Here is a 19,734-nt window from a genome sequence, read left to right as displayed (position 1 = left end):
TTGTGTCATCTTGTCTTCTTCTGTAATAGTGAAACAGAGTAAGGGGAGGGGAATGGGTCCATTCGACCACAGGGAGTTAGTCGGCCCGCACTTGTAGCAGTTTTTATAAGGCGGGCTTTCTTCCTCAGAACAATTGCATTCAATCCCATCAACTCCCCATTCACTCCAGCAATCATAACATGGAAATTCCTTTAAGTCTTTCCCACAGTATTAAGTATTATATTAAGCATTATTATATATTATAATATTATTATTATATTAATTACTATATCTTAAGTATAAGTATTAAGTATTTCCCACAGTCTGGGCAATCTTCCCTCGTTCTTCTAATTCTTATACTCATTAATGCTGCCCTTTTTGCCTCCTGATCTGCTAGATTATTACCCCTAACCTGAGGGGTGAGGCCTTTTTGATGCCCTTTTATATGTACTACGGCAATTTCTTTGGGCTCTCTGATAGCTTGTAAAACCTGGGTAATCAATTCCTGATGTATTAAACCCTTTCCTTGTGAATTGATGAGCCCCCTTTCTTCCCATATTTTACCAAATGTATGTACTACCCCATAAGCATATTTTGAATCTGTATATATTGTACCGCTTTTATTTTTCAACAATTTTAGGGCCCGCAATATGGCAAGCTTGGGCGGACCAGCTAGGACTCAAAGGTCCAGATTCCACTATCTCAAATGTTTTCCCGTTTACTAACGCGTATCCTGATTTTTGCTTTCCCTCGACTACTCTCGAGGAACCATCCACATATATCTGTTCACCGATGGGTAATTCCACCTCCTCTAGATCAGGTCTCAATTTCGTTTGCTCTTCTATATTTCGGAGGCAATCGTGTCCTAAGGACTCATTTGGTTCCCCATAAAGAAATTGAGCAGGGTTCTGTAGGGAGGTTGTTCCTAATGTTAATTTTGGAGAGGAAATCAAAATTCCTTCATATTTTAATAATCTGGCATCAGTGATCCATTTCTCTGCCTCCTGTTGCAGTACCCCGCATATATTGTGTAGAGATATTACTTCGATTTCCCCCCCAAAAGTGATCTTCTGTGCTTCTTCCGCTAACAAGGCAGCAGCTACCACTACCTGCAAACAGTTTGGCCAACCCCGGCTAACCGGATCCAATAATTTAGACAAATAGGCCACAGGTTTGTTTTTTTTTTTTTTTTTTAACTCCTTGCTCATTCTTGGGCCAGCACTCCCTATGCCGTGCCTGCTGCGCTGTTCACAAAAAAAACAAAACAAAACAAAACAGCCTCCTTAAATCTGGTAAGCTTAACACTGGGGGGCGTACTAGTTCCTCCTTTAACTTGTTCAGTCGTTCCTCATCTTCTTTTGTCCATTTGAGTAATCCATCCTTATTCAGCTTGTTATATAAAAATTTAACCTTTCCACTATAATCTTCTATCCATTGTCTACAGTATCCGGTCAACCCTAACAGTTGCCGTACCTGCCTTTTAGTTCGCGGGGACGCTAAAGCCAATATTCCACTGATTCTGCCTGGGTCTAACTTCTTAGTCCCCTTACTTAACTGGTGACCCAGGTACTTTATCTCTTGCTCCACAATTTGTAATTTTGCCCCTCCTTTTTCTTTTAAAGGGTACAGAGGGTACAGATTAACTCGATTCTCTGAGCCAATCCAAAGGCTCGCATATTCGCTCCCCTCTAAACAAAAAGGTTCCTTTGTATTTACATAAATGTTTAAGGCTTGGCAAACCCAGTCTTCAAACGACCCAAATATGGGCCAATAATTTGCCTACCTCCCCAAACTTCAACACAATAATGAATCATTTTTACTTTATCCTTTCCCCGCCTAAAAGGGGAATCACTCCAATTCTTAATCATTAACCCCAGTGGACTATCTGGGGGAATAGGGGGCAACCTAGCACTAGGCATTACCCCACCCATGGGACCAGAAGGCTTACTCTTCTTCTGTCCCATCTTCCGGAGCGCCTTCACACACACACACAGCCGCTTCCCCCTGGTCGTGGCCCAGTCCCTCGCGGGATGTGGGAACCGCACTACTGAGGGGTCCGCACTCACTTCGTCCGCAATTGGACGTCTCACACAGACGCACTCCGGGATCACCAACCCCAACCGAACGGATCACCGGCCTATACTTACCCACCCCGTGGGTCTTCGTTCGGTCTTCGTGCACAAAGATTGCTTGGGGTTACCGGTTTTATTTGCTTGTGCCTAATTTTGGGTTCGTCGGTGAAGGGCTCGAGCAGGATTTCCCGTTCCCGGGGCCGCCAGAATCGGCGGGGCGCCTCCCCTAGAGGGATTCCCAGTCAATCCGTCTTCATCCGAGTCACGGCACCAAATTTGTTATAAGTGAGACCATACAAATTTCTTGGTCTATCAGAAATATTTTATTAATTAAGTAAGCAGGTACAAGCAAAACAGCGCTGGGCGGCTGGGGAGTCTCCGCTCCACCACAGCACGCAACTTTCCCTTTTCAGTGTCGCCGTTTTATAGCATCCAAGTTTCGGCTTGTCAGGACTTGTTGGACCTTCTGAAGCTGTGCAGTTCGTTGTTGGGGGTCGTTGTTTTTCTTTCAATGATCATGCGTTGTGCTCGTGTTCAAGGGGGAGGGTAGTGAAGCGGGAAACAGTATTTCACAGAGTCTTTGTTTTACCAAGGATGTTTATCCAACACCCCCACCCCACTATCTACTTGCTTAGTCTTCCCCCTTAACAAGGTCGTAAATTGCAAAACCTTATCTTCTCAGCAGATCCTCTGAATTCCTTTTAAAGACAATGAACAAACACCCGCTAATTTATCACAAAAACCAAGCAGTGTATTGTAAGTTGCTTATGTTTGTAGGAGTATGGCATTTGAATTCTTCATTGTCATGTATTTACCATTTCAACAGCTTTGGAAGGTAGTGAAAATACTCTTGTTTCTATTTTACTTGAAAGAAGATGAGATAGAGAGGGCCAAACCAAAAAGGTATTTAACCTCCTACTTCCTCTTGAAATCATCATATAGCAATATCTTTGGGCATGTAGCTATAAAGTTTAAAAGCAAGACCCAGAATACTCACTTTCACATCATAATGGCCGAAAATCAACTTAATTGATTCTTTGCTGGTTGTTGAGTGGGGAGAGCTCCTGATGCTTATGTCAGCTCTGTGGGAACTGTTCAAGAGCTACCTACCACCTGTGAGCTTTTTTGAAGACATGTCTCCATTGTACAAATGGCTCACTCCATGCTTTAGTTTGGGACTCAACATCCATTCATTACAGAGTATACGATAGTTTGGTCCTAGCTGGAGGGAGATGAAAGATCTCTCTGCAATATAACAAAAATATTATTGAGGGGACACTCCACTCACAGGTACAGTTCTTAGAATGATGCTGAAACCTCCAGTTTTCACTCCAAATGATAAACTTAATGGCCACAGCCAGATTACACTAGAGGATCCAGGCACAAACCAGGCTCCACTATTTAGCCGGTTTTTTTTGTTTGCTTGTTTGTTTGTTTTTGTTTTCTTTTTCTTTGATATGGACTATGACTGTGGGAATAAAAATGTTGTTTTTGCACAGTTACATTGTTTAGAGGGAAGGAATGTGGTACTGAGATATGCTTGCAGTGATAAGAAAGCTTAACAGACGACCTTGTAAAATGCAGACAACCAGACTCCTTAGAGCAATTAGGCGGAAATCACTGTGTAAGACTGTACTGGGTCAGGCTAGGATGTTAACTTTCCCTGCAGCAGCCCATACAGTGCTGTGCTCTGCACTCGTAGCTAAAACAGCAATGGTATCACACCAGTGCTGTGTTTCCTGCTGAGCAGTGCTGGCACAGCATCAGGACTCTCTCTAACCCCCCCAGGGGTGGGCAAAGATGTGAGAAAAGAAACATCACCAGGGCAGCTGACCTAAACCAACCAAAGGGATATTCCATACCATATGATGTCACACTCAGCAATAAAAGGTGGAAAAAGGAGGAAGAGGGGAGGGGTGGGCTCTCGTTGTGAAAACATCCGTCCTCCTCCCGAACACCGGCTACGTGCGTTGAGGCCCTGCTTCAAGGACGTGGTCAAGCATCGCTCATTTGTGGGAAGTAGAGAGTAATTTCTTTCCTCTGCACTTCCACATAGCCTTTGCTTGTTTTGTTTAGTTTTCCCTTTCCCCCTCCCTTTTCCCCTTTCCTTTTTTCCCCTTTAGTTAAATTGTTAATTGTTTAGTTAAATTGTTTAGTTAAATTGTTTAATTAATAATAATCTTTCCTTAATAATTATTTCTTTTTTTTCCTTTAATTAAATCATCCTTATCTCAACCTGTGAGTTGTTCTTTACTTCTTCCCCTCCTCATCTAAGGAGGGGGAGTGAGAGAGCGGTTGTGGTATTCAGCTGCCTAGCACAGTAAAACCACCACAGAAACATTACCACCTCAAAGAGTATAAAAGTCAAAAGAAATTTGACTTATAGCAGGCCAGCAACTGAAAGCCATGTATTGTCTGTGAAGCATTGGATAGATTGTGAAACTGGATTACCCGCTCAGTGGGGAAACAGGGGAGGGTCCTGGTCATGGAGGAAAAAAAAGTATATAAACTGTGTTATGGAACTAGTAGGTGCGCTCCTGCTTGTGGGACACCCGCCACTGCAATCGTGAATAAAAATGCTACTTCACTGAGATCCTCGCCTGAACCTATGTTATTGGCTACAGAGTGTTTCTCACATAACTAAACTTCAAGTTTTACCTTGAATAATGGTGTGGTTGGAGGAATTTTATGTTTAGGAATGGTTTGATAAAGTCTATGTATGTATTGGGCCTGATTGCGTTGTAATGCCTCAGTCCAGGCAACTCATGTTTGTCCTGTATGTTCTTTTGCTAGACATCATGGAAACTCACAGCGAGATTTACGTGGTTGTGAGCTTAGACAATCCCATGAAAACAGCTTCCTAGAATTAAAGGTTTTAAGTTCATTCTAAGCCCCATTTGGACACTAAAATAAACACTCTGGACCACATCTCAAGTGCTTTGCTCAAGGTCATATAAGAAGAGATCAATGGAGCTTGGAAATGAGCCCAGATCTCTGTTTAACTGTGAACATAGATCTATCCATTTTCATTCCATAGCAGTATAATAGGTATTTGGAAAACTATTCTAAAACCTTGAGAACTGAATAGATATCAAAGTCCTTCTACATTTATTTGGAACCATCACATAGATTTCTGTGGAGGAATATATTCTTTCTTATAACAAATAGGATTGTTAAAAAAACTATAGATATTTCTCATTATTTGTTAAAATAAGTACAGCTTTCTCATAAATATTGTAGAGATACATGCAGAGGTTTAAAAGCGACAGCTCAGTGGTCTGGAATTAAATCTGTTGCAGGTATATAATTTAGTGTGACATTAATTGGGTAGTGGGGGAAGCATAAATGAGAAACACAGTGCATGTGCATCAGAATTTTTTGTTAAAGAAGGGGCACTGCAAATGCTAACCTCAGCAACCTAAAATCAAAGGAAAAAGGAAAAAGGGAAAAAAAAAAACCCCACCAACACAAAACAGAAGAAAGCCAAGCAATTGTGTCTCATTTCTTCAGGAAGAATTTTAAATTAGTTGCCAAGGAAGAAGATTTTCAGCTGAAACAGACCAGTTTAGCTCTGAAGTTGTAGGGTTCAGATATTTTATTGAGTTACTTGTTTCTAAGTTGTTACAGATTGGCTCATCCTTGATAACTCTGTCTATATGCAGTCCTGATCAGGGGTAAGTACAAGACGACTTAACTTCATGTGCATCAGTTGAGGGCTTACCTTGGGAAAACGTGCTGACTGGTTGGGACTTATATGAGATGGGTGAGGGAGTCTGCACAACCAATATTCAGGTATTCAAATTCAGCTTGCCATCACACTTCAAGCAACAAATAGCGACTCACTATGCCACAAGTCACCCAGTGTGTGCCTTTGTTATTAGTGTGACTTTATTACAAAAACCTACAGGACAGTTTCAAATATCTCAGCATCTGTTACAAATAAGTACTTTGAGAATTGTGAGGAGGTAAAGTATGATTGTCATGATATCTTCGGAGAACCCAGGCTCTCCTGTCCTCCTGTATGCTGTTCTTTGATGATGTTAGCATAGTTTTTGGTTAGGGTCTTTTTTTTTTTTTCCCCCACCCCTACTTTCATCAGACCTTCCTTATAGGCTATGACTGCTCACCTGAGCTACTAATCATTCCATTCAATCACAGGCTTTATCATGGTCATGACAGTCAGCCTTCATTTCATATTTCCTTCTATTTATTGCGGTCTTCAAGCTTACTCAATTCTGTTTACATTGCCAATTAATTAAATTCCACTAGCCATTTTTTGTTACATGATCAGTGTATTTTTCTTTGTTTGTTGCCCATGAGCTCTTTGTTCAGATTGTTAGAGGCCTAGTGATGATCTCCATTAGTGCTACAAGTGTTGTGCTGTGCTACCTTTGCTGTGCTACCTTTGGGTAGCACCTGTATAGTGAGCCTAGAAGAAGCTCTTCTATAGAAGATCAGTTCATTGATTCATATTTACTTGCATTTGCTATTGAGTAAGCTCATGTGGCAACAGTCAGTTACTGAAGTTAACCATCATGTTGTTAAGTCTGTCACTAAGAATCCAGGTGTACCCAACCTGACTCAGCAAGGTGTTTCTGGTGTGCCAGGAACATCTCTTGTGATATTTAGCAATCATAACTCGTTTTTTAACTTTCTCATTTTCTGTTTCACATTCACTAGATAACCAATACTGACTTGCAGAAGATATGTGATGCATGCATAAGAGTTGGACAAGTGGGTGAGATCTTACAGAAATTGAAACATCAATGGTAACATAATAACTGGGAAACATAGCCCACAGACAGACCATGAGTGTTATAAGCGAGACCACGCAATTTTCTGGTCGAAGATAATTTATTAATTAAGTAAGCAGGTACAAGCAAAACAGCGCTGGGCGGCTGGGGAGTCTCCGCTCCACCACAGCACGCAACTTTCCCTTTTCAGTGTCGCCGTTTTATAGTATCCAAGTTTCGGCTTGTCAGGACTTGTTGGACCTTCTGAAGCTGTGCAGTTCGTTGTTGGGGGTCGTTGTTTTTCTTTCAATGATCATGCGTTGTGCTCGTGTTCAAGGGGGAGGGTAGTGAAGCGGGAAACAGTATTTCACAGAGTCTTTGTTTTACCAAGGATGTTTATCCAACACCCCCTCCCCACTATCTACTTGCTTAGTCTTCCCCCTTAACAAGGTCGTAAATTGCAAAACCTTCTCAGCAGATTCTCTGAATTCCTTTTAAAGACAATGAACAAACACCCGCTAATTTATCACAATGAGGGATATATACTCCAGTCTACTCTTGTCTCAGGAAACCTTGTTCTACTCGCATCAAAAAAATTAACAAAGGAAGTACTTCAAATGGAAAGAAGAACAGAAACCTTCCCAGCATTGCCCAACATCCATATCTAGTTAATTGAATCCCTATACCACAAGAAAATAAAAGCCACGTAATGTGGAATTTGCCACTGGAAAAGAGCAGATGATATTAAGGATATTGCCAGTGCCATAAGTCTCTTGTGCCATAATTGCATGTTATTCCTGGCTTCAGATGGGGCTTGATGTGCTGTTTGTGCTTCTCTGTCTCTCTTTCTCATTTTCTCTTACTCTGTATTTTAAGATGTTAGAGGTAGGATGCTCTGGCTTGAGTATTCAGGTGGGTATTCAGCTACTGACCTGGAGGATGAAGTCATTTCAGCTATCAGCTGTTCCTAGGTTCTTTCTTGACTGTTATGTTTGGGGTAGGATCTGTCTCATGATAAGGCTGTGTAATAGCTACTGCTATGGGACCTCGGTCTCTGCTACGGTTATTAAATGCTGCTATAATACAGGCACTAAGCATGCCTACAGTGAGGCACGGGTAATTTTACACTAAAAAGTAGGGAAAAGAATAAATTCAATGTCCTACTGTATTAATTTGCACAGTCGCAGTTTTGGAGATTAGTCTCAAATGTCTTTGAATTGCAAATCCAACTCTCCTTTAATTATGATTATGACCTCTACTTTGTGGCACACAGTTCAACCTATACAACCACAATTTATGGTAAATTACTATAATGGTGCTGTAAATGATGCACCTTAACACAGAGCCTTGCCCTATAATTGTAGACAAAGACATGCATGCACGTGCCCATTTTGACTGATAACAACCTGCTAATAAATACAGATTTATTCTGCTTTGGCTGTGCTTTTTTGGCTTCCCTTCTCTCTCCAGATAGGTTAGCAAGGACTCAGTGACTTGTTGAAAGAAATCTGTAGAGTATGTTAATCTCTGTGGAACTTAGGTGGCCTCATAACTCTTAGAGATTAATAAGAATCTGGAAAGTATCTATCTTCTGGTGATGCATTCATTTGTGCAGTAATAAAGCTCGCCTTTCTTGTTTAATAAAAACAATGAGGAAATAAATGGGTGTGCAGGCATTGGAACTTTTGAGGAATTAATTCAAAAGCACAGAGGAAATTTTTTTTATCATGCTGTAAGCACCCAAAAGGTGAAAATTACTCTTCCCTGGAGCTCTTACCCTCTGTGTGCCTTATCTCTAAGTTACACCAAACTTAAGGCAAAATCCTGAGGTGCTAAGTGTCTCTTGGAAAGTGCTGATCATTATCCTGAAAGGTGACAGGCATGTTTCACTGAGACCATCAGGGTCCAGGAATGCTCTGCATGAGGACTGAAATGCTTAGCATCTTTCACAATCAGGTCCCATTTCTAGAAGGAAAGAATATGGGATATGTGTATTCATTTTCTTCCCTTGCCTATTGGAATGATTTTAATGATTTTCTGGATGAACATGCTCTCTTCATCCAAATGAAATTTCTGTGGAAATTTTCAACTTCAGTGACAGTTTTGTGTATTTTTTCTTTTTTTTTTTTTCACTTTTTTTTTGTCTTTTTTTTGGTTTTGGAGAGGAGGCAGTGATTTTCACTGGCTGCTCTCTTTCTCCTCCCCCAGAAGGTTCTTGTCATCTTCACTTTGGGCGCACAGACAGGAATTTGACAAAAGCAGGATCCTGGCAGCAGGCAGGGGGCCAGGGGCTAAACACCCAGCTCACACCCAGCTCCCAGCCTCCCTGCAGCTCCAGCTGCCAGGGAGGCACAAGCCCAAGTTGCTTAGCGTCCCCACATCTCTTGCAGTTCCGGCTGCCAGAGAACTGGAGCAGAGTGAGAACACGTAAAAGCAAATTTCTTACACCCCCCTATGGTGGTTTTACTCGGGTGGGCAGGCAAGTTCCACCATGGCCGCTCTCACTCCCCCTCCTCAAAGGGGAAGGGGGAGAAAATATGATGCAAAAGGCTCAGGGGTTGAAATAAAGACAGGGAGATCGCTCAACAATTATCATGATGGGCAAAACAGACTCAGAGTAGGGAGACAGTGAGATTTATTACCTAGTACTAACAAGCTAGATGTGAGAAACACTCCGTAGCCAATAACTTAGGCTCAGGCGAGGATCTCAGTGAAGTAGTAATTTATTCGCGATTGCAATGGCGGGCGCCCCACAAGCAGGAGAGCGCGCCTACTAGTTCCAAAAACACAGTTTATACACTTTTTGATGACAGGACCCTCCCCTGTTTCCCCACTGGAGTGGGTAATCCAGGTTCACAATCTATCTGATGCTTCACAGACAATGCCTGGCCTTCAGTTGCTGGCCTGTTAAATTTCAAATTTCTTTTGACTTTTTTACTGTTTGAAGTGGTAATGTTTCATCACTTATCTGATTTGACTTGACACTGTGATTTTCACCTAATTGCTCTAAGGAGTCCGGCTGTCTGCATTTTACAAGGTTTTCTGTTAAGCTTTCTTATCACTGTAAGCATATTTCAATACCACATTCCTTCCTTCTATACAATGTAACACTGCAAAAATAACATTTCCATTCCCACAATTCCCCCCTTTTCTCTTTTTATAATTTGTTGATTTTTGCAAAATTTTTCTCTAAAGTGTAATTTGGTAGGTGTCTTCCTCTTCTTCACTTTCTTTGCTTTCCATTTCCTCTAATATCATCATCTTATCTGAGTAGGGTGGTGGATCCATGGTCATTTGTTTCAAAAGTGCAGTTTCAGTAAACCGCTGGACAAGTCCCCTTACACAGGGGATAATGCAACAACCAATGGCTGTCAAAACTCCTGCTACTACAATCAAGGATGTAAATATGGACACTACCATTCCTTTCCATTTACCAAACCAAGGTTCCAACCATCCTGTGATGGAAGTGTCTGCTCCTGAGTTTTCTGCCAATTCATTGGCAAGGGTGGTAAGCCCTTGCAATGCTCTAGTTACTGTGCCATCCGGGGCAGTATTGTTAGGGATAAAAGTACAACAACGGTTGCCCAGCTTCACGCACACATCACCTTTCTCCGCAAGAATCATATCTAATGCTATTCTATTTTCCCAAGCCATTTTGCTGGTGGCATCCAGTTGTTCAGCGATTCCCCTTATCGCATCTCTTGTATAGTTTATGAATCTCTGCTGATTATAATAGATATAATTAATCCAATCCACATTTTTATTAATTGTTACCCACCAGAACAGTGACTCAAACCCTGCAGCAATTTGATTCCTGGCTTTACATCAGGAACTCCTCTAGGCACCCCAATAGAATCTATGTACGCTCTATCATCAAATGATACTCCTAAGCTTCTTTTACTTCTTCTGGGTATTTGTGATGTTTCTCTTTCAAATGCCAGGGTGAAGGGTATAGCTAATTGAACAAGTGCACAAGTGCCTCCCCAGTTAGATGGCAGGATGGACCGTAAGATCTTCCCTCCACAGTACCACCAGAGATCTGCCCTGGGGATCTCAAGTCTTGAATATTTTCCCATCAAGTCCTCGGTAGCATTCAAGGTCCTCGTGCACAAGGCAAATTCTCCCAGATGCTGGGTAGCACTCACACCCTGCCGTGAGAGGCAAGCTGTATGGTTACCTATAGCTGTGGAGAATACAGGGGGAGCCCTGATATTTCTATCATGCAAGGAAGGGAATAGCAAAGAGAGAGACTTACAGGCCTCATTTCCCCAGGCAGTCTTTTCTTGGTACAATGCAATCATACATCGCATTCCCTGGGAATCCTTGGTCCACCCCAATGGGCAGGGCACTATCTGGGCAATCGGTCATCCCGAGGCACAAGCATAGCAATTGCTATGGTTGAGACTCTGGACAGTATATTTGACCCATTCTATCCAGGCATTCACATCCCCATGCCCTGTTTCAATCTCAAATGTTTGAACTGCCGCATTTCAAAGAGGGCCTCCTGTTTTCTCTCCTGTTTTCTCCTTGAGTTTCTCCCTTTCTCTGATGGAAATAGAGGATCGTTTCCATACAGCTATTCTCAATCTGGCTGTTGGGTCTTGACCAGTTATTTGTTCTCTCTGCTCGGTTGTCGTTGGGCCTTTAAATCTCCACGAGCTAACACCTCACAAGCATCAAACATGACAGATTGTGGTACATAACCCTCTGTCACATTCACCCATATTTTTATGGGGTATCCCGTCTTACTATTATCTGGTCATGCCTTTTCCAAGTTGCCAATTGACCAAGGCTTTCTCTGAGGCCTACAATCACTAAAAACAAAATTAATAATTGATTTTTCCCTGTCATTATTTTAAAACCTTAGGTTTCCAAATAATTATCAATACAAAGAATAAGATATGCACTACTACCATAACAAACCCCCCTTGGGAACACTTCAATCCACTATAGGCCAGTCCTTTCTCTCAATCACAAGTCACACTCATTAGTTACCTGTGAAAATAAAAGGTTAGTTTACAATCGCTAGCTTTTATCCCGCTCAGAGTTCACTATGAGATTTTTCTCTTCGATTTCAGCTTCCAACAAGTCTTCTGTAGGAACAGCTTCCCAGGTACTAGGGTCAATGGATGCCTTCACTCGAGTATAGTGAGTCCAACCTTTTTCCGCAGTTCCTATGGCTGTTTCAGTGGTTAGTAGTACTTGGAAGTGTCCTTCCCATTCGGGCCGGAGTTGATCCTTTCCAGGTCTGAATCAGGACCCAATTTCCCACGGGTCCTGAGAAATGACAAAGAAGAGGACAACCCCAGAACACAGTTCTTAAGAAAACTCTCTTGTTTCGAATTGTGGTATCTCATCCCTTCTGCCCAGATAGGGTAATCCGAACAGCATCTCATACGGTGAAATTCCTATATCCTTTCTTGGTGCTGTTTGAACCTGGAGGAGTGCTAAAAGTAAACATTTTACCCAAGGAAGTTGGGTTTTTAACACTAATTTAGTTAATTGCTTCTTCAATGTCTGGTTCATTCGCTTTGCCTTCCCAGAAGAGGAGGGGTGCCAGGGGGTGTGAAAAGCCCACTCAATCTCTAAGGCCTGCATTAACCCTTGCAGTACTTGTGAAGTGAAATGACTTCCTTGATCTGAATCAATGTTTTCAGCTATCCCATATCTAGGGACTGTTTACTCCGGTGATACCTTAGCCACTGTGTTTGCAGTGGCAGATACAGAGGGGAAAGCTTACACCCATCCAGTCACGTGGTCAATTAGGACAAACAAGTACTTAAATCTCCCTCCTTTACGTAACTCAGTAAAGTCTACCTGTATACTTTGTAAAGGTCAAATCCCTGGCTCCCGTCCCCCTCTAGGTTAGTTACAAATGACCTTTTTATTTGCCTTTTGACATATGGTACATCCTCTGCATATTTGCTTCACTGAAGTGTATATTCCTACACAGACATACTTTCTTAGCACAACATCACACATTGCTTGCACCTCCCAATGACTCTCTTGATGTAAAACATCATATTTGCCTCATTGGTGCTTTATTCAGCATTTCTCTCCCATCAGGGAGTATCCATTTTCCCTCAGACTTCGTGGCTCCTGATTCCTTAAAAAAATCTTTCTCTTAAAACTTTTTAGTTCTTTCTTAGTTTTCAACAATTCCCTGAATCCTCTCTGGATTTATTCTCCGTTTTCCCTCAGACATTAGATGCCTTAAATACCTGACTTCTTTTTCTACATATTGTAATTTATTTCTCAGTACTCCCAAGCCCTGCTTTCCCAGGAAGTTAAATAGCTTGTTAGTGGCTTCCTTCACAACTGTTTTCTCCTGTCCTGACAATAAACGATCATCCACATTTTGTAACAGTAACACCTCCTCGGGAGGTTGGAATTGCTCCAAAATCTGTTCTAGAACTTTGCCCAAATAAATTGGTGGCCCCGTAAACCCCTGAGGTAAAACTGTCCATATGTATTGTTGCTTCCGCCCCCATTTCAGGGTCTTTCCAGTCAGAGGTGAATATATCTTTGCTCTCAGGGCCTGAGAGCACTCCATTAATACCACTGTTATTCCAGTCTAACAATTTACTATTTGAATGCCCAATTTCATCATCAAATCCCTTCCCAACAAGTTAGTCCCTGCCTTGGGTACATACAATAATTGCCCAGAGATCATTTTATCCCCTAGTCTCAGCTTGGTATCCCCCAAAGGTGGCACTGTTATCCCAGCCCCTTCTACCCCCATCACTTTTTAGGGTTTCATTAGTTAATTTAATCCCTGGTACTTTACAGGCCAGTAATGACCTAGCTGCCCCAGTGTTTTGGGTTTGATGGCAAGGTTTGGGGCGGAGGGGGGGGGGGGGGGGGGGCCTGTAGTGGCAGCCCCCACGAGGAGAATCCAGAAACTGCCCCGTGGCAGATAAGGGACAATTTCATCCGGCCCCAAAGGGGCCCACCGCTGCCCAGAGCCAAGCCATGAGCAACACAGTCCGTGCCTCTGTGAGAGCACATCCACGAAAACAAACAAACAAACAAAAACCTGCTGCTCAACAGCAGCTGGGAGAGAGAGGAGTGAGAAACCTCCTCGCAGACACCAAAGTCAGCACAGAAGGAAGGGGTCATATCTAGGGACTGTTTACTCCGGTGATACCTTAGCCACTGTGTTTGCAGTGGCAGATACAGAGGGGAAAGCTTACACCCATCCAGTCACGTGGTCAATTAGGACAAACAAGTACTTAAATCTCCCTCCTTTACGTAACTCAGTAAAGTCTACCTGTATACTTTGTAAAGGTCGAATCCCTGGCTCCCGTCCCCCTCTAGGTTAGTTACAAATGACCTTTTTATTTGCCTTTTGACATATGGTACATCCTCTGCATATTTGCTTCACTGAAGTGTATATTCCTACACAGACATACTTTCTTAGCACAACATCACACATTGCTTGCATCTCCCAATGACTCTCTTTGTTAGTGTTGGGGAGAATCGAATGGATGTTCTATTAATGTTTCTCAGGTGATGGATCATACGGTATAATTAAATATCATTAAATGTACTTACATTATCAAGTAATCTATGTACACTGGAAACTTAGGGAGTACATTGAACAATCAAAAGAATCGTTGGAGGGGAACCCCGGGAGGGAATAGGTACAACCTGACCTTGGATAAGGGCCTGGAGATGATGAAGTGAGTTGAAGCAGAACCGAGGAGCGGAGAGAGCATGCGTCGAATAGAAAGGTGAAAAGTTTAGCGAAGAGGAAGACTCCTTACTTCATCTGGACGACCACCTGGACGACCACCAGAGTGCGCCACGCATGTGCAAAGGGGAGGGGAGCTAATTAGAATGAAAAGCGAGGCTGATGTTGCAACCTGTAATGAATATGTATACCTGACGCAATATTGTATGTATAAATAATGGCTGGGAAGTAACGGGACTTGAAGCCAGATTTGGGCACCTGCCCCGGCTTCCAGCGCTGAATAAAGCACCTTCATATAATCACTTGGTGGTTATGTGGTTGCTACGCTAACATTTTGGCGACCCAGATGGGACAGCGTGGGCACTGCTGAGGCGGCTCGTGTCTCGGTTTCGCTCCAGCCGGCACCGAGGGATTCTCGGGGAGCAGTCGACCACGACCGACCTCCGCTGCTCACGACGTACCACTGGAGTGGTAAGCAAAGGTGCTTTCAACTTGGGTATTCGGTACCGATTTGGTTGGGAAAGCCTGCCGGTCAGACGCGGCGAAAGCCACGCTCGGTTGGGCAGGGAGCTCCCGGGGTAAGCCTAGGCGCCGTCCGTTAGACAGAGCGAAAGCTCTGCAGGTTCGGCATTGGTGATTGTATTGGTTTGTGCTGAAGGGTCAGCACCTGGTATTATTGGTATGTAGAAAGCGTGCTGCTGCTGCTCCGGCAGCTTTTGGGAAAGCACGCTACTGCTCCGGCAGCTTTTGGGAAAGCACGCTGCTGCTCCGGCAGCTTCTGGAAAGTGTGCTGTTGCTGCTCCGGCAGCTTTCGGGAGAGTGTGTTGCTGCTCCGGCAGCTTTCGGGAGAGTGTGTTGCTGCTCCGGCAGCTTCCGGGAGAGTGTGTTGCTGCTCCGGCAGCTTTTGGGTCCGTATCATAAGCTCAAAATGAAAAAGATTAAAGAAATTCTGGGAAAAGATGTACCTATCCCGCGGACATCCCCGCTGGGGTGTTTGCTAGCACACTGGAAAGAGGGAGGTTTTGGTCAAGAAATGCGGAAAGGAAAGCTGATTGATTATTGTAATATTTGGTGGCCACAGTATAAACTAGAGGACCAAGAAACTTGGCCTGAGAATGGAACATTGCAATATAATACAATTTTACAATTGATGCTATTTTGTAAGCGGGAAGGAAAATATGATGAACTGCCGTATGTGGAATTATTCTTTTATTTGCGCCGAAAGCCTGAATGGCAGCATGCTTGTGGAATAATGGTGCTTGAAGTTTCAACTGAGGAACGTTGTTGTGCATGTACTAAGGAGGGACGCTGTATACAGCATCAGGCAATAGAGAATAATAAGTATTATGGGGAAATGAATAATGGAAATATTGATTTGGAAGTTGCGCCGTCGGCTCCGCCGGAAGAGCCAGGACAGGGAGGGAAAAGAGAAAAGGAAGATAGCAGTAGTGATGGAGAATCCCCGACTTTAGTCTCCCCTGTGTCACATAGGACCCGGCAACAGCGAAGGGCAGGGGAAACTATAAATGAAGAGGGAGGGAAAATAATCGCTCCCCTCAGGCAAGGAGTGGGGACAGAAGGACCGGTATATGTCAAGGTGCCTTTTTCAGCTGGGGATTTAATGATATGGAAGCAAGCAGCCGGCACCTACAGGGAAAACCCAGATAAAGTAGCTAGGGTAATTAAAATGATAATTAAAACCCAAAATCCCGATTGGGATGATCTCCAGGTGATCCTGGATACTTTGGTGGACTCGACAGAAAAAGACATGGTATTGCGGGCAGCCAGAGAGAGAGCCCGAGAAGATATATGAAATGGATTAGTGCTTGGAAATCTAGATCAAAACTTCCCCACTGAGGATCCCCATGGGATTATAACACAGGGGATGGAATAAGGAGGCTGAAGAGATATCAAGATTGGGTACAAGTCGGGGTACAGAATGCCATGCCCCGGACTTATCAAAGGACTTCCAGCTGTTTGTGCATGAGAGACAACGATTGGCATTAGGAGTACTGACCCAGCGACTTGGGAGCTGGAAAAGACCTGTGGGGTATTTTTCTAAACAATTGGATGCGGTAAGCGCCGGATGGCCCTCGTGTTTAAGGGCCGTGGCAGCCACAGTCCTTTTAATACAGGAAGCCAGGAAGCTCACATTAGGGAAACGAATTGAGGTGTTCGTGCCACATATGGTGACTACGGTATTGGAGCAAAAGGGGGGCCATTGGCTATCGCCCAGCCGAATGATGAAATATCAAGCTATACTAACTGAGCAAGATGATGTAATCTTAAGAACTACTAACTTATTGAACCCAGCAGTGTTTCTAGGAACAACTACGGAGGAAGGAGACCTCAGTCATGATTGCGTGGAGATCATCGAACATACCTATGCCAGCAGAACAGACTTAAAAGATCAGCCTCTGGAGAGACCAGATTGGGAACTTTTCACGGATGGAAGCAGCTTTGTGGAAAATGGGACTCGTTTTGCAGGATACGCGGTAACTACATCAAAGGTAGTGATTGAGGCAAATTCCCTACCTCCGGGAACTTCAGCCCAACGAGCAGAAATAGTCGCCCTGACGCGGGCCCTGGAACTAAGCGAGGGTAAGAATGTGAATATTTGGACAGATTCAAAATATGCATTCGGGGTAGTCCACGTACATGGGGCATTATGGAAAGAAAGGGGAATGCTATCCTCACAAGGGACTAATATAAAATATCAGGAAGAAATATTGAAATTAATAACAGCTGTACAGAAACCCCAACAGGTGGCCATAATGCATTGTAAAGCCCATTAAGGAGGGGCGTCAGAGATTGCAGAAGGTAACAGATTGGCAGATTTGACGGCCCGGAAGGTCGCGCGTGAAGTATGGAAGGTAATGGCTCTAATTCCATCAAAGGTAGGCCTCTCTTGTTTTAAATTACCTAAAGACCCAAAGTATTCAGCAGAAGATGAGAGACTTGCAAATTTGATGAAGGCCCAGAAGAATCCTGACGGATGGTATGTGACTACGACAGGACAACTCATAGTGCCTCCTATAATAATGCGAGAAATCTTACAAATAAAACATAATGAATGCCACTGGGGTGCAGGAGCAATGGTGACCTATTTGAAACGAGGTGTCATCTCGGTACACATGTTAACAATGGCAAAGTCAGTAATGTCAAAATGTGAGCTTTGCTTAAAGAATAATCCGGTAGCAAGGAAACATGCTGAGATGGGAAGAACTAGAGCTGGGATAGAGCCTGGAGATTACTGGCAAATAGACTTCGTAGAACTGCCTAAAGCAAGAGGTTATAAATACCTATTGGTAGGGGTTGATACTTTTTCAGGATGGCCGGAGGCCCTTCCCTGTCGCACCAACCAAGCAAAGGAAACGGTAAAATGGTTACTACGGGAAATAGTCCCTAGATTTGGTGTACCATTGGGTATTTCTTCAGACAGGGGACCACATTTCATTGCCAATGTGGTTAAGGAGGTTAGTAGGTCACTGGGAATTACCTGGAACTTACATACCCCATGGAGGCCTCAATCTAGTGGTCAAGTAGAGAGGATGAACCAAACTTTAAAAGGACAATTAAGCAAAATCTGTCAGGAGGCTAAGATACAGTGGCCACAGGCCTTACCGATAGCTTTGCTAAGAATTAGAATAAAGCCAAGAAGTGGGATGTCAGTAAGTCCCTATGAAATCATGTATGGAAAACCTTATGAGTCTCCTGAACCGAACCCGAATATGCATGTTACCGGTAAACAGGATGTATATAATTATGTTTTAATAGTAATGAAAATACTTGCTCTTGGTATGAGTGAAGTATTTTCAAAGGGGGGAAATGTTAGTGTTGGGGAGAATCGAATGGATGTTCTATTAATGTTTCTCAGGTGATGGATCATACGGTATAATTAAATATCATTAAATGTACTTACATTATCAAGTAATCTATGTACACTGGAAACTTAGGGAGTACATTGAACAATCAAAAGAATCGTTGGAGGGGAACCCCGGGAGGGAATAGGTACAACCTGACCTTGGATAAGGGCCTGGAGATGATGAAGTGAGTTGAAGCAGAACCGAGGAGCGGAGAGAGCATGCGTCGAATAGAAAGGTGAAAAGTTTAGCGAAGAGGAAGACTCCTTACTTCATCTGGACGACCACCTGGACGACCACCAGAGTGCGCCACGCATGTGCAAAGGGGAGGGGAGCTAATTAGAATGAAAAGCGAGGCTGATGTTGCAACCTGTAATGAATATGTATACCTGACGCAATATTGTATGTATAAATAATGGCTGGGAAGTAACGGGACTTGAAGCCAGATTTGGGCACCTGCCCCGGCTTCCAGCGCTGAATAAAGCACCTTCATATAATCACTTGGTGGTTATGTGGTTGCTACGCTAACATCTTGATGTAAAACATCATATTTGCCTCATTGGTGCTTTATTCAGCATTTCTCTCCCATCAGGGAGTATCCATTTTCCCTCAGGCTTCGTGGCTCCTAATTCCTTAAAGAAATCTCTCTTAAAAACTTTTTAGTTCTTTCTTAGTTTTCAACAATTCCTTGAATCCTCTCTGGATTTATTCTCAGTTTTCCCTCAGACATTAGATGCCTTAAATACCTGACTTCTCTTTCTACGTATAGTAATTTATTTTTCAATACTCCCAAGCCCTGCTTTCCCAGAAAGTTGAATAGCTTGTTAGTAGCTTCCTTCACAACTGTTTTATCCTGTCCTGACAATAAAAGATCATCCACATTTTGTAACAGAAATTCCTCCTCGGGAGGTTGGAATTGCTCCAAAATCTGTTCTAGAACTTTGCCCAAATTAATCGGTGGCCCTGTAAACCCCTGAGGTAAAACTGTCCATCTGTATTGTTGCTTCCACCCCCACTTCAGAGTCTTTCCAGTCAGAGGTGAATATATCTTTGCTCTCAGGGCCTGAGAGCACTCCATTAATACCACTGTTATTCCAGTCTAACAATTTACTATTTGAATGCCCAATTTCATCATCAAATCCCTTCCCAACAAGTTAGTCCCTGCCTTGGGTACATACAATAATTGCCCAGAGATCATTTTATCCCCTAGTCTCAGCTTGGTATCCCCCAAAGGTGGCACTGTTATCCCAGCCCCTTCTACCCCCATCACTTGTTAGGGTTTCATTAGTTAATTTAATCCCTGATACTTTATAGGCCAGTAATGACCTAGCTGCCCCTGTGTATTGTGTTTGATGGCAAGGTTCGGGAGGGGGCTGCAGTGGCAGCCCCCACGA

At 43.2% G+C, this 19,734-nt stretch overlaps 1 long non-coding RNA gene across 1 annotated transcript in view; it reads left to right on the top strand.

The window, feature by feature from the left end:
• The window catches only part of LOC308184863, a 473,467-nt gene that overhangs the window by 142,374 nt on the left and 311,359 nt on the right, over window positions 1–19,734 (top strand). Inside the window, exons 2-3 of the long non-coding RNA XR_013942968.1 lie at window positions 14,373–14,948; window positions 16,794–18,311. This is a non-coding gene — a long non-coding RNA (uncharacterized lncRNA). The remainder of the gene's footprint in view (window positions 1–14,372; window positions 14,949–16,793; window positions 18,312–19,734) is intronic.

Source organism: Anser brachyrhynchus (assembly GCF_964034855.1).
Source record: "Anser brachyrhynchus genome assembly, chromosome: W".
NCBI lineage: Eukaryota > Metazoa > Chordata > Aves > Anseriformes > Anatidae > Anser > Anser brachyrhynchus.
This window is presented reverse-complemented; position numbering and strand designations above follow the sequence as displayed.